Source organism: Solanum pennellii, chromosome 8 (assembly GCF_001406875.1).
Source record: "Solanum pennellii chromosome 8, SPENNV200".
NCBI classification, from domain to species: domain Eukaryota; kingdom Viridiplantae; phylum Streptophyta; class Magnoliopsida; order Solanales; family Solanaceae; genus Solanum; species Solanum pennellii.
Genome location: NC_028644.1, coordinates 6818480 through 6835142, shown reverse-complemented (window position 1 = coordinate 6835142; position 16663 = coordinate 6818480). Strand labels below are relative to the sequence as shown.

Genomic DNA, 16663 nt, shown 5'->3' with positions numbered 1-16663 from the left:
CTATTCATGATGGTATCAGAGTTGTATTTAATTTTGATTTCTCTACTAAATTCCCACCTGATTTTAAGTAATAATATTAAACCTTATCAATAAAGGAATGATATCCAAACATATGCCTCAAATTTAATTTGTTTCTTCCCATCTTGTTGTCATATTATTCTTACAATCATGTTCTTTGAGCTAAGGGTCAATCAAAAAACAACATGCATACCCCAGAAAGATTAGGTAAGATATCTAAATATACTATAACAAATAAAGGTTCTGCAGCAATAGTATAATTGATTCTATATTATATTTAGTGGTAATAATAATAAATATGGTATTTATAACCAACACTCTACATAAATGTTGCTAGAAACTTTAACTACTCTTAATGTAATAACATTAACTCAATTGCCGCTACAAGAAAAATATTCCGTGCTATATTTCTCTTTTGTTGTAGTGATATTCTCCCCTCTCTAAATCTCACTTGTGAAATTAGACTTGTTATTGTTAAATCATAGGTTTTTGAATGACTGGGAAGTAGAGAGAGTGGCCAAATTGCTAGAGCAATTAGAAAAATTCCATGGCATCACCAATGCTCCTGATTCTTTGAGATGGAAACATAGTATATATAGGGCTTTCCCAGTTAGTAGAGCATACAAATTGGAAAGTCCACAGCAATGCAACTCTAAGCAGAGTTTGTTTAGAAAGGTATAGAGAACCTTATCACCAACTAAGATAAAATGCTTTACATAGTTGTTTGCTAGAAGGGATTGTCTGACACATGAAGTGTTGAGAAGAAAAGGAAAATTATAGTATCTTGGTGTTCATTATGCGGGAACGCAGCAGAGATCAACCAACCTCTCTTCTTGCATTGCAACTTTACAACACAAATTAGGGCCATCTTCCTTAGTCTCAAATTGGATCTTAAAAACTCTTGCTTGTTGTGGTCTAAATAAGCACGTGAATGTGTTCCAATATCCAAATCTAAACATTTTTTATTTTGCACATAGTGATGAGTTTACTAATCAACTGATCCAATTAAGCTTAATCAGTTTGAAATAAATTTAATATGTACATGTTTTATTATAGTTCCCTTTTTTAGAAAAAGTAGAATCTACTAACTTAAGTGATGAAATTTATAGGAAAGAGCATGAGGATTTAAGGATTCTTAATTATTATGTCTATTTTAATGAAATTGATCTTTTATTATTATCTTAGTTCAGGTAATTTACATAGATTGTTTCTTTGCATATTAGAAAATGGTGTAGAAGTTAATGTTTTATATGTCATAAGTCGATTCATGTTTAGTAATCCATGTAAATGCAAAGGAATATCATGGCGGGAGGAGACCAGATCAGCAATCTGCCGGATTCAATCCTACTTCACATCCTATCTATGTTGCCAAACAATAAAGAAGTTGTGAGAACCAGCGTATTATCTGAACGATGGCGGTTTCTTTGGAAATCGGTTCCAATATCACTCCATTTCAACTTTCCAAATAGTGAAAATGAAAATGACACTCTTGATTATCTAGTTTCTATCCACAGAGAACTTTATTATTGGAGGTCTTGCGAGAAAATTCAAACGCTCAACGTGTGGGGCCTTAAGTATGTGCAGCGTTTTACTAAAGATGTTGTGGGTACATTTTGCAACTAAACTTGCTAATGTTGAAGATTTTGGACTTAAATTTATTACAGATAAACAAAGGTATGAGTTTCCTCAATTTGCATATAAAAATGCATCGTTGAGGAGTTTGGTTTTAGTTCACTGCCAATTGAACCCTTTTGGAAATGTTAACTGGAGTAGTCTTGTTTCTCTTTCAATGTTCAACATGGAATTCATAGATGGTGTCGTGGAAAAGGTATTATCTGGTTGCCCTAACTTGGAGTACTTAGAATTGGATGAGTTTTCAGGCATACATCGTTTGGAAATAAGCTCTGTGAAGTTGAGAGAATTGATTATAGGTGAGTATAAAAATGAGAACCATGATCTAGGGCTCGAATTATTAGCCCCCTACATTAAAATATTGGAAATCGTGGGGTGGTGCAGTAAGATACGCATCATAAATGTGGCATCACTTGTTACTGCAATGCTTTGTTTAGATTTTGATTTTGATTTGGGGAAAGAACAGTACTTGGAGAAGGAAACTAGTCTTTTTAAGGAGCTTCTTCACAGTGTTGCCCATGTCGAGAATCTTACATTGGGATCCTGGTGCATCGAGGTATATTCATACTCTTCATTGTCTGAAATTCAAATTCTTTTTAGGGACTCTTTATTTACTATAGGATCATATTTCCTTGTTTTAACATATTTTGGTTTGTCTATTTCCGTTGTTAGTGCTTGTCAATCTTGGAGTTGAAGGGGTTGAAGTTTCCACCATCAAGCCGGAAATTCTTAAAACTTGGTGTGGAATTTAATCAGTTAGACTTTCCTGGAATTTGCTGCTTTCTACAGAGCTCACTGGATCTTGAGACATTGGTCATTAAGTGGTACGATGTTGAATTGGGAGTAAGTTTCTTTTATACCTTTATGCTTGTTAAAAAACTATTAGCTGAATGAAGATGATAATATTTGATCATTTCATTTTATTTGATATATACATTCATCATTATTCATTCAATAATAGGTACTTGTATTGAAAAGACATCATCTTTTTATTTTATCCTTGGATAATATAGTGGATTCTTTCCTACAGTACTTGCTGTCATGGTACACAGATTGGAACGAAGAGACGAGGAGGCTTGAGCCACCTAACTTTAACGGCTCATTTCCATATCTGAAGACCATCAAGATCCTTAATTTTAATGGATGTGTTCTGCCATTGATAAAATATTTTCTCAAGCATGCAATTGTGCTAGAAAAGTTTGATATTGTTGCTGCAGTTCAAAGGAATCATACGTCTCCGGATTATGTTACAATGGCACGAGAGGTCCTAAGCTATCCAAGATTCTCTCCACATGCTTCAGTTTTATTCTCTTATAGATAACTTTGGTCCCCTATTACTTGGCATTTATAACTTTATGCTTGTAACTGTCTGGTTTAAAGTGAAGAACATCTGTTATAATATAGAATCAACCTTCTCCTTTTTTGTGAACTTAATATTTTTCTGAAAAGCTTCAAATAGAGATTTACATTGATTATTTAAATGACCTGAGTTTTCACAATGAGTGCATAAACTTTTAAACATGTGAATAGTGTGTGCTACAAGATTATTTTGTTTTGTAAAGCTTATCCCACTTCGATTGGTGGTTTGCCTTTCTTGAATCTGAGTTAAAATTTCAGAGGACCTGGTCAATATAAGATTTTGTTCCAGGTCAAGTTTTGTATGATCATGATTTGTCAATTTATCGTTGACAATTTTATATTTTCTTCGAGAGATAATTGAAGTTCACTAGAAGAGTTTTTTCCCTTGTGACGTAAATCTGAGGTCTGAATTTTTTCTTTTAATTTATTTTGAAGACATTGATTGTGTTTCTCAAGATTTTCATTTTCTTATCTTAAAGATGCATAGTTTTCCATCAATGGTTCTCTTTCATAATTGATTGACTGATATGCATTTATAAGAGTACTCAATAAGGACTCGAGTTTTTTTTTTAGAATATGATTCAATTTTTACTCTAATGTGATGAAAGCTTACCTAGCTTTGTTTGTCATTTAAGAATCTATTTCAGCAATCCGTGCAAGAAAATCATATTTAGTTGTTTGTTCTATTACAAGTAGTGATTAATTTTCGAACCCTCCATCCTCAGATTCTTTTTCTGATAAGTCTTCCATAGCGGTAAAGGCCCTTTTCAGTGAGAGACCAGCTTTTTGATTAGTTATTCGTTTGTTTGTGGGAATGTACTTATCATTCTTGATTTCCTTTTCTTTCTACGAACTATTCCTCTTTTCTCGAGAACTTTTAATGGACAAAACTTGATAAAGTTATCCAGATATCCACACTTGTGACATACTTGATCTATTGGATTTTCAGTGTTTTTCTGACAGTTCCTTCCTTTGAACACTTGTCCCTTTTTTAATTCTAGAGAACCTTTTGTTAATTAGCGCAATATTTTTCATCCTCAAAATCTATTGGTGTTGTGAATGTAAGAACCCGATTCTTCTCCTTTCTTTTGCATCCGATTTCCTTTTCTTGTTTTTCTCTTGAGTTGTAGGTCATGAGATTTCAAATGAGTTCATCCATAACTAACTTATCTAGATCACGTGCTTCAGTAATGGCTTCAACTATTTTACTAGGCTTACATATGATCATTCGATAATATTTGTATTTTTGGTAGATAATTGGAAAAAACATTTATCCCGAGGCAAAGCGTTTCTCCAAAATTTTAAAGTCCTATATTTTTTATAATTTTTATTTTTCTTATACAAAAATTATGAGTCATAGATAAATTTTAGGTATGAGAAAGAAGTCTAAGAAAATATCACTGGAAATTGTTGGTAAGATGTAAAAAAATAAAAATTCTAAGAACAACATTAGAAAATAAAAAAGAGATCAAAAAATGTTGAACGGCAACACTCTCAGTAAAGTGGAACATCACGTCCATTCAATATCATAATTAATTATAGACAACATAGGATAGTTTGAACAAATATTTATTGTGTCTTATCGCAAATGTCACAACTCTTTGAAAAAGTTACAACATTTAAGAAAGATCATAACCTTTCATAAAAGTCATAATTTATCATAAAAGTCGCAACTCCTAATAAAAAAGTGATATCTTTTCAAAAAAGTTACAACTTTTCATGAAAATGGAAGGCTAGTTTTGGAAATAAATAAATTTAAAAGCAAATTCTGATTTCTTTGGCGCCACATAGGTGCGCCTAAGATTTTCTTTAATATAAATATATGATATATGATATATGTAAGTTTCCCAAGTAAAAACACCTTCTGGGCCTAATGAACCATACATGTGTTACCTAAGTGAGATGGCCCATTGATTAATCTAACCCAACGCCCTAATATTGTTTATATAAACATCACTATGGGTATTGGAAAACATACTTTAGACAACCTAGTGAACGGCTAGGTTTAGGGAGTTGATAGTTGAGGATAATTAAGTTGTGGAACTAGGGCATGCATCCCCCTGTGTGAGAGTTTCTGGATTAGTTATTTGAGTCATGGTTACTGCAGATGATCTGCTTCCAAAAGGAGAAAACATGTAAGTCTCTGATCTAGCAAATATGATAGTATGTTTTATATTCATAATGGAATCAGAGTTGGTATTTAATTTTGATTTCTCTACTAAATTCCCTCTTTATGACAAGGAATAATATTACACCTTATCAATAAAATAATGATAAGTAGTGGCAGCATCGAATTGTCGATCTAAAGAAGTAGTTTTACTTTGATCGACATCTACAATCCTTCATTTTTCATTTACCATTTCTCTCACATCACCTTGATACTTATCACTATCTATAGTACCTTTTAAAGCAACTTCAGTGATATCATCAATTTGTTTGTTATTTTTATTTCTTTTTCAGATCAAGCAACAAATATCTCAACCATGAATTTGTTGCTTACAATAATTGCAACACAAAGGTAGATTATCATACACAATCTCCTGGAAAACCTCGATTAAACTACCATATTAATTCCATCTGCAAACTGCAACATTATACGGTTTGACACAGCTTTGTTTGATGCAATTCCTCTCCAATCATAAAGTCTTGCCTTTCCTTCATTGAAAATGTGATAATAGTATCTCCGTGAACTATTTTGATTGACTTCACGATTGTTTTTGTGCACGTGAACTTTTTCCTATTTCCAAATCTAAACATTTTTTATTTTGCACATAGTGATGAGTTTACTTATCAAGTGATCCGATTAAGCTTAATAGTTTTAAATTAATCTAATATGTACATGTTTTTATTCATCTTGTATTCATAACATACTTAGAATGAAATTTGAAGAACTTTGTAACACAACAAAGTTAAAGAACACTTTCAGAACTAGAAAATTAAAATAGTAGCAAAACTATAATCCGAAAGAGATCAGAATAAATATACGAAATATTTTTCTTAAAGAAGAATTGTTGTTAATATGTGTCTAAAGAATCTTATTGATTCCAACAAACTTTGCAGAAACACAAAGTTACCAAAGTTTAATGAACCAGAGAAGAAAAAAAGAATAGAAGAAATGAAATTAATTCACAAATCTAAAATTTGTAACACATACGAGAATCTGGAAAAATAGAAATAAGATCAAGCCCACTAAATGCGCAGTGTCCCCTTATAGATATTATTCCCCTCTAGTATCCGAAGTTTGATTTGGAATATGTCCTTCCAGGGTAGAATGATCTCAATCACCAGCCTAGTGATACCTAAAACGCTGGTGTCAATGAGCCACTGAATGACAGTAAAGTACCCTTAGAATACTAGATTTAGAACTAGAAGAAGAATTCCATAAATTCTATTTTTAAAATGAGATATAGAAAACAAAGGGTAGTGCAAAAAGGTTCTTATTGTGCCTTACCGAAAAGGTCACAAACCTTTGGAAAAGTCATAATCTTTCGAAAAGGTCGTCACCTTTCATAAAAGTCACAACTTTCCATAAAATTCAGAACTTTTCATAAAAGTCCGAACTTTTCATAAAAAGTCCCAACTTTTCATAAAAATCACTACTTTTCACAAAAATCGCAACCTTCCATAAGAGTCACAACTCTTCATAAAATTCACAACTCTTCATTTTCCATTCGCACCTGTTAAAAGCCAACAATCCCCCGCATGAATGGGGAATGACTCCAAGAGAAAGAAATGGACAAGTATGTGTACTTTACAAGCAAGAATTAGTTGCATTTGGATAAGTAGGTTTTCCCCTTGGACTTTCCGTAGTGAACATATGTCGGATATACTCGGTCAATAGGTAGAGGCGATATCTTTGACCGTCGAGCTTTGGTGTATACCTAGAGAACCATATGTCACACATTAACCCATAACCATTTATGGTTCTTACGGTTATGTTCGTTTTAGCCATGAACACCTCCTGGTTTAATGAGTGTATAGAGAGATGGGCTTTTTATAATCATCTTCTTTGAAGCGGCTTACACTTCACACTCACATAGGTGATTTCTAACTGTGTTATCGCGTAGATACACTATTTTGTAAGCTCTGCCAAACTTAGCAAATCATTAAAACCATTAAGATTTATTAACTCATTAACAAGCCTTCATGTTGTATCTTTGTCCCTGAGCATTATCTTCATCAGGAGAATGGATTGAGTTTGTTCACAATGACGAATTGTCATTTACAACTTAGTTTTTCTCCTTAAATCTAGCTCTTGGGATCTCCCGTCTGCTAGATAGAGTTACCTCCATGATGACTTGTCCTAAGCCATAAATTCATTCCCTTAGATGATCTTTCTACTTTCTCTCTAGTTAGGCCTTTTTGTAAGTGGATCCGACACATTATCCTTTGACTTTACATAGTCAATTCTGATAATTCCACTAGAGAGTAGTTTTCTAATGGTATCATATCTATGTCATATATTATGAGACTTTCTGTTATATGTCATGATCCATGCCCTATCTATTACATCTTGACTATCAAAGTGTATGCATACTAATGCCTAATGTTAGGGACAACATATAATATCTATCAAGAAATTCCGGAGTCTTTCAACTTATTCACCGACCTTATTTATAGCACCTTGATTAGAGATCATTGTAGAGCTAGCGGTACATATCTCTTTGAAATATTTCTAAGAGACTTCTCCTCTAACAATAATAAATACATATCCACTCATGGAATTTACTTCATTTGTCCGAAGATCCAATTTCCATCACTATATCCTTTCAATACTGTTGGATATTGTTATAATGCAAGACATAGTTTTAATAATTATTTTAAATACTCCAAAACTCTATTTATTGCCATTTATGAGTTTATTTGGGATCACTTGTGAACCAACTCAATTTATAATAGCAAATGTTATATCTAATCGCACACACTTCATGATATACATCATACTTTCCAATACTCTAGCACAATCAAATTATGAGTCACTTTTTCTTTCACTCTTTTGAAATGCAAAACTCACATTTATTATAGATTTGACAATATTGACATCCAAATATTTGAACTAGTCAAGTACCTTTTCAATGCAATGAGACCGTGAAAATGCTAAATATTATGGAGTTCTAAAGATCCTTATATCTAAGATCGCATCAGCAACTCCAATATTTTTTCATTACAAACTTGCTTTCTAGCATATGTTTAGTAGCATTTATGTCACTAGTGACTCTATTGATGATCTACATATCACCAATATACAAACAAACAATGAACTTATGACTTTATGAACACATTTAACACTTCCATCATTCTTAAATCGATTTGCCAACATGGTTTAGTCAAACTTCTTATGTCATTGTTTAATTGGGTGCTTCTTTTAGTCCATAATGTGACTTAACAAGTTTGCACACTTTCTTTCATTTACCAGGAACCACAAAACCCTCGGGTTATTCAATATAAAATTTCTTCCTCCAATTCTACATTTAAGAAAGTTCTTTTCACATTTATTTGATGAATTTGGATGTCATATACCACAATTATAATTTTAGCATCCTAACAGATGTAATTTTAATTACGAAAGAGCATATATATGGACAAGATCAAAACCTTATTTTTGTCTAAAGCCTTTGACACAAAGTCTTGCTTTATATATTTCAATAGTTCCATCAATTGTTATTTTCCTTATAAAGATTCACTTTGAACCCAAATGTTTATTTTCTGGAAGAAGATCTATTAACTTCCAATATGGTTGCTTAAGAGTGCATCAATCCCACTATTGAAACCAACTTTCCAAATGATGAGTCTACAGAAGACACAAGAAATGTTACAAAATCATATTCGAAGAAAGTAAATGTCCTTTGACATTTACTAAGCCTCTGAATGTCTTTATTAAGTACTTTATCCTTTTTCCTTTCCTAGGCCTTTTAGACCCTTCTCTAGACTACTCAAGTCTAATTTTACAATCCACAATCGTAGGTCCTATTTTAATTCTTTTAAGAATTGGAACTTGGACTTTGGCTAGACACCCCCACACTTTGAAATATTTCAAGTTGGATTTCCTTCCATTCCATTTCTCGATTGGAAAAGATTGTATCATGAACAAACAAAATCACTTTCTTTTTAAAAACACAAAACTTTTTGTTGTTCCCTTTTGCAGTAAGGATAGTTCCTCCACACAAGTTTTATGGTAAATCCGAACTTATCAATAATGCATCCATCATTTCTTTCAACGTTTGATTTTTCATTAGATTGAAGTGAATAAGGCAATAGTTTGATGGATAATTCCACTTTTCAAACATATTTCTACACAAGGAGATTTATATTCTCCATTCTTATTACTTCTTATCTTTTTCCACACTAATTTTTAACTTCGATATAACATCGTCTAGACATTTCTATTGTTTCACCCTTACCATTCATCAGATAGACATAGTCATTTCTAATGCAATTGTCCATAAAAGTTACGAGATATTTTTTTCAACCATGAGATTGTGTTAACTTCATATCACAAATGTTAGTGTAAGTCAATTCTAAGGGATTAGAATTCCTTTCAACAGATTTATAAGAATTCTCAACATACTTAGATTCCACAAAAACTTGATATTTTTATTTATTGCACTCAAAGTTAGATAAAACTTCTAAGTTGATCAGTTTTCCTTACAAGGTTTTTTAATTGACATGCCCCAAGCGTTCATGTCACAAACATTGACTCAAGCAAGTAAGAACAAATAAAAAACATTGAGTTCGAAAAGCTCTTCGCAAGGTAGCTTTTTCCTCACTAATATTTTGTTCCTATTTCTTACAATTTTGTGTGATACAAATGTTGTTTAGAGTCAGAACCTTGCCAAATGTCCTTTTCAGAAGGACCTTTCCATAACTTTCAATTTGATTGTTATTGAACTACCAATGAACAAAGTCTCATCGGGTTCAATAAAGGCAATATAGTCCAAATGTTACTTTTAAAAAAACATGACAAATGACTTGTCACGACTGGAATCTAGACCCCAGAAGAGACCGTCGTCATTGACCTCTCAGAGGTTGCAAAAAAGCCTACTTATGTCATTCTTACTTTACATAGGTTAATTTTAGCAGAAAATTTGAAATTTTTTATTCTTTAAATATACTTGCTAAACATTATTTATATTTCGTAATCGTTCATCATCAACCATCTAACATTTAAGACATAAGCAACTGAAAGAAATAATTCATTAAGTATTAATTTTATAATTGGCCAAAATAGCACCAATACAAAGTCTGAATCAAAACAGGAAAGAAACGCTAGTGGAACATGCGCCACTAGCTCAACACTAAAACTACGCTAGAATGTAAAACATTAGCATCCTCGAAAGCGTGAGTACCTAACAAAATCCGGATGAATGCTGACGTCCGGATAGCTGCAACAACAATCCTTTAGCTCTACCGTCCACCTGTGCCTGCACCTAAATGTAGATGTTTGTATGGAATTAATACACACTTATACTAACTATGGGTATATGCAAGCACACAACAGGGACATGCATGAGAAAGAATAGCTCTTTCCTAACTACATTATTTTTGGAAGTCAAGTTAGTGGACTTGCCAAATTGAGATTGGGAAACTTATGCCATGAGAGTGACATGCATCATTATAACAATGGTATGGCACACAACACATAACATCTTCATATAGAACATAACATATAACACATAGCTTATTTCATATTATTCATTCATATGCCATGATACCTTGCTATCATGGACTTGAACTTAAGACTTTCTAAAATGAGGTCTCAACATATGGGAACTCAACTAGGGAGCCTTCTTTAGCAAACACAGAGTCTGCTTCATTCATTCATACGTACCTTAGTTCAGTTCATTCATACACCAGCGTGAACACCAGCTATACCTAGGATGTAGTTTAAGACTTTCATCGGGTTTGCTATGCAATGATCAGGAATAACCTAATGTCATTACCTGAATCTAGCTCACATGTTGATTATCCTATCCTAACACCTTCAGTATCATTCATTTCTTTAAATGATCCATTTGAGGCTGGCCTCATTCATTCATTGGGATCTTTAACTTTAAGAGACATAGATCATGTGAGCATCATGAAATCCAGTGTCTCCCCTTCACCGAATGAGGTGGAATCACCGGCCAAACTGACCCAATAACATGCTAGCGTATATAGGAATTTAACCCCGCCAGATCCCTATATTGGAAGTATAGGTTCAAAGACTAGGAGATGTATGGAGACCCATACCTGGCAAGCCTGACAGTCTCATCTCATGAGAGTTGCGTGAACCTTCGCCCTTCTCGAAAGAAGGCATCACGTCTCATAGCTAGCCTATCGGTGATCAGTATAAAGTTCCATTACATTCAACTCATACATCATGGAAGATGGCTTCTAGTATGAGGACAACATAGCTCATTAGATGATTTCTCATCTCATTATTAGTATTAAGTGTTTTAAACTCAATATTTTTATTAGAGTATTCATAGAGACTGGTCTCTTCATTATCTTACACCCTCATTGGTGAGTACGTATTGGAAACATTTACTTAGGCCCATTTAGATTGCTCTTATCATATACATTTGTCTTACATCATGATTGTTACCACATTCTTCATTATTAGCGCCTTTGTTTTTCATAGTTACTCACCTCTTATTACGTGAATGTTCATTTCTTCATTTCATAATTCATCTCATCATATGCCAATGCACTTGGCCATTTAGTGTATCTTACACTCGTACTTAAACATCCTAAGGTTCATCATTTGATTACGTACATTTTAGGTTCACTTAATTTTTGAACGTATGTTAGACTTATGTGTCTATACATACAAGCCATGGGGCTTTATTCATAGTTCGCTAAGTGATTCTTACTTTCTTAAGATTATGTATTACAAGACTTATGTATCTTGTATATATGCCAAGATCTTGATTTTTGATCTAAGTAGATAGCATTATTCTTGAATATTTTACTCACGTATGACTTATGTATCAATACGGAGGTTTGGGCACGGGAACCCAAATCTTGAATCACTTGGATATCATTTATATTTTTCATTAATTTTATATATAATATTCATAACATTAGAATTCTAAATTAAATCTAAACATTTGCATGCAAGGATTAATTTTCTATTTAAATTAGAATTCTAAATTAAATCTAAACATTTACAACAAAGAATAAATTTTCTATTTTAATTAGAATTCTAAATTTAATCTCAACATTTTCATGAAAGGATAATTTTTATTTATTTATTTTATTTATTTACTTATCTATTTATTTATTTATTAAATTTTTCTTGTCAAATTCGCATATACCATGAGGTTGTGGGATCAAACCCCCACAAGCTCTCTTACTTTTTCTCCAATTTCGCAGCCTGCCTGAGGTAGTGGTTTCAATTACCACGCCTCGCAATTCTTTAAATTTCATTTTTCTCCTTTCTTCTTGAGCAGTGCTAAAGCTCACGGAGGGGCGTGGGATCAATTCCCACGACCCCATAGTTTTTTCTTATTATTTTTTTCATCCTCCTTCTATGCTCCTAGTTCGCTACTGACCAAGGGGTTGTGGGATCAATCCCCCACAGCCCCGCCCTCTTTTATATATTTTTTTTTAAATTTCACCTACCCTTCCGCATTGAAGTCGTGGGATCGATCCCCACGCCTCGCGATTTCTTTTCTTCATTTATTTTCCTTTCTTCGTGCATAGCTGGAGGTCGTGGTTCGAATCCACGCCTCCCCTTTTTTTAATTTTTTTATTTTATTTTTTTCATCCTCCTCCTATGATCCTAGTTCGCTACTGACCAAGGGGTTGTGGAATCGATCCCCCACAGCCCCGCCCTCTTTTATAAATGGTTTTTTTTTTAAATTTTGCCTACCCTTCCGCCTTGAGGTTATGGGATCGATCCCCATGCCTCGCGATTTCTTTTCTTCATTTATTTTCCCTTCTTCGCGCGTAACTGGAGGTCGTGGGTTCGAATCCCACGCCTCCCCTTTTTTTTAATTAATTTTTTTCCTCCTTCCTTTTCTTGCAACCCGATTTCGAATCCCCCAGCCCCTTTTTTTTCATTTTTTTTTCGCCAATCACAGCAGCCACACGGGTGAGGTCACAGGTTCGAATCCTGGTGGCCTCACACCTTTAAAGTTTTGTTAAATTTCCAGATTCCTTGATTAAAGTTTAGTCTAAATTAACATTACATTGTTGCTGGAAATTTTGGTCATTTTTCAATTCATTTTTATCAAAGTTTTCACTTGAACTCCTAATGAAATTCGTAGACCATTTTAACACATTTTTAGGCGCATCTTTCATAGGTTTGTTTGGCTAAAAGATTGTTATTCAATCAGCCACGATTCATTACAATGAACATCACGTTGAGTACAACTTTTGCACATAAAATACAAGAATTAAACATGCCATTTCACACCTCCAACAGTGACTAAGTTCACTGCCACACCTCACTTTTTCACATGATTTCGGACAACATATTCAATATTCACATATTTCCGAACATGCATACGTAAACATTAACATCACGAAATTGAATTTCATCCTTACTTTGCACCAGCAAAAATACTCAACCTATAATTCGATGGGAGCTAGTGACAGGGACATACAACGGGGAACAACCCTAGTTTTCGGAATGAATATCTTGAACCTTAAGGGGTCGCTTGGGAAAGGGACCAAGAAAGAAGAAACCCATACCTTAATCGATGTTCAAACGCTGATGTTGCTGCCCGGAAACTCCTCTAACCCATGCCCAATTTACTTCAATGTACACCTCACTCGACGAACCTCTCTTAGCCTTGACGTTTTGATTACTTTGTCTTCTACTTAAAAATTCTTGTGAGTTCTTCAAGTGCGAATAACTCTTGATGTATTTTCAGTTCTTGAAATTATTTTTAGCAGAAACTAACGTGAGAGAGAGATATGGAGAACGTGAGAGAGAGAGAGAGAGAGAGAGTGTTATTAGGATTAGGAAACTAAATTCAAGATTTAGGCAAACAGGATTTAAATTAAATTAATACAAATATGATTTATTTTAATTAATACGTGAAAGGACCATTATGCCCTTAAAATTTCAGATTTTTAATTAATAATTAAATCACCTTAACTACATATTTATTCAATTTTTTTGGATCGTTACATTATCCCCCCTCTAGGAACATTCGTTCCCGAATGACACTACTATTATACATCGTAATGCCAATTAGATCATAACTTAATCGCTATGCACAATTAGCCAATAGCAACAAAATAAGAAGAGATAAGGAACTATAGTCTTACGAGTAGGAAGTCTAACCTCAGATCTGAGAAGATGAGCATACCGGGATCTCAAGTCGGCCTCAGCCTCCCACGTAGCACCCTCAACAAGATGATTTCTCCATAATACCTTCACTGTGGCAATCTCCTTGTTCCTCAGCCGCTTGACCTGTCTGTCTAAGATCTCAACATGTACCTCCTCATAATACAAGTCCTCACCAACCGCCAAACCTTCAACAGGTAGGATTGATGTTGGATCACCTAGGCACTTCTTCAACATAGAGACATGAAAGACTGGATGAACAGAAGCTAGCTCCGCAGGTAATGCCAACTCATAGGCCACCTCACCCATACGCTGTAGGATCTCATATGGCCCCACATACCTCGGACTCATCTTCCCCTTTTTACCAAATCTCATCACCCCTTTCATAGGAGATATCTTCAAGTAAACCTGGTCACCAACACTAAATTCTAAGGGTCGCTTTCTGTTGTTTGCATACGATTTCTGTCGACTGTAAGCAGTAGTCAACCTGTCCTTAATCACTCTAACTTTCTCCAAGGCCTCATGAATGATCTCTGGACCCAAAATGGATGACTCTCCAACCTCGAACCACCCAATTGGAGATCTACACCTCCTACCATACAATGCCTCAAACGGTGCCATCCCAATGTTGAAGTGATAGCTATTATTATACGAGAACTCTATCAAAGGCGGATGGTAATCCCAGTTACCTCTGAAGTCAATCACACACGCTCTCAACATATCCTCCAATGTTTGAATGGTGCGCTCTTCCTACCCATCTGTCTGAGGATGAACAGTCTGCTAAGTTTTACCTGCGTGCCCAAGCTTTTCTAGAAAGATCTCCAGAAATGTGAAGTATACTGAGCTCCTCTATCTGAAATGATAGACAAAGGAATCCCATGCCATCTCACAATCTCATCAATGTAGAGTCTCACATAATCCTCGGCTCTGTAAGTAGACTTCATAGGGATAAAGTGGGCAGACTTAGTCAATCTGTCCACAATAACAATATGGAGTCATGCTGCCTCCTAGTCCTCGGAAGACCAACCACGAAGTCCATATTAATGGCCTCCCACTTCCAAGTCGGAGCCTCAATAATCTGAGTCAGACCACCAGGCTTAAGATGTTCTTCCTTAACCTGCTGACAATTAGGACACTTAGCCAGATATTCTGCAATATCCTTCTTCATGCCATCCCACCAATAAATCTGCTTAAGATCATGATACATTTTGGTGGAACTTGGATGTACGAAATATCTGGAACCATGGGCCTCTGCCATAATTCTGGTCCATAAATCATCTACATCCGGTACACACAACCTGTCCTGGTATCTAAGTATGCCATCATCTTCCAAAGTGAAAGACTCATTCATTTTTAACAACACTGAGTCCTTCAGCTCCATCAACACAAGATCAAGATGCTGACCCTTTTTGACTTCAACTATCAGGGATGATTCAGAACTAGAGTGAACTGAAACACCCCCGCTAGTAGACTCAACCAACCGCACACCCAGTCTGGCCAGTCTGTGTACCTCTTTCACTAGCTCCTTCTTCTCATTCTCAACGTGGGTTGTACTCCCCAACGAAACACTTCATCAACCGAACTCTATTTTAGAATAAAAAATAAATTAAACATTTCTTTAATTAATCCTACCTAGAAACATAATGGATTAATACCATATAAGTATTATTTAAGTATATTTTATTAATTATTTCTTTAATAATATTTAAATTAGTAAAAGGGTAGAATCATAATTCTATTTTAAAGTTAAGATCTTCTTACTTATAATAAAAATAATTATAATTTCTGGGCTCGCCCTCCGCTCGTGTACCTATATCAATCAATACACATTTTTTAAAAAAAGTATAAAGATTATTAATACTATTGTTTTATGTTTAAAAATTAAAAGGAATATATATTCCTTAAAATGACGAATTTTAATATTTCTTCAAGTTCACTGAATGGAATGTGTGAACTTTATGTGTCTTGATTTTTCTTATTTTTTACATGAGTTTAGATTAATTGACAAGTCTTTGAATCTATGAGATTTTTTATCCAAATACTTTTTTTTCTAGATAGAATAAATGAAATAATAAGTTCTAAATTTAATCAATATAAACATAAAGTTGCAGAATATAAAAATATTTAGCAATACCGTTTTTCTTTTTCAACGCTTCCTCTTCTTTCCTTATTAGTGGTATTTATTTACAAATATGAAATCACACCATGATTTTATTTGCATACAAGTAGTAAATCATTTATAAATTCTAAAAAAAACACATTAAATATAATGCGTACTAATTTTTGTAGATTTAATTATGAGAAAAAACTAATTACATGAATTATTCAATTCTCTAATCCAATAACCTAGAGTGTTCACTAAATGATAATCAACTT

At 33.9% G+C, this 16663-nt stretch overlaps 1 pseudogene; it reads left to right on the top strand.

Moving 5' to 3' along the window:
* Nucleotides 1-1320: 1320 nt before the first annotated feature.
* LOC107027459 lies at nt 1321-2971 on the top strand (annotated as a pseudogene).
* Nucleotides 2972-16663: the final 13692 nt, after the last annotated feature.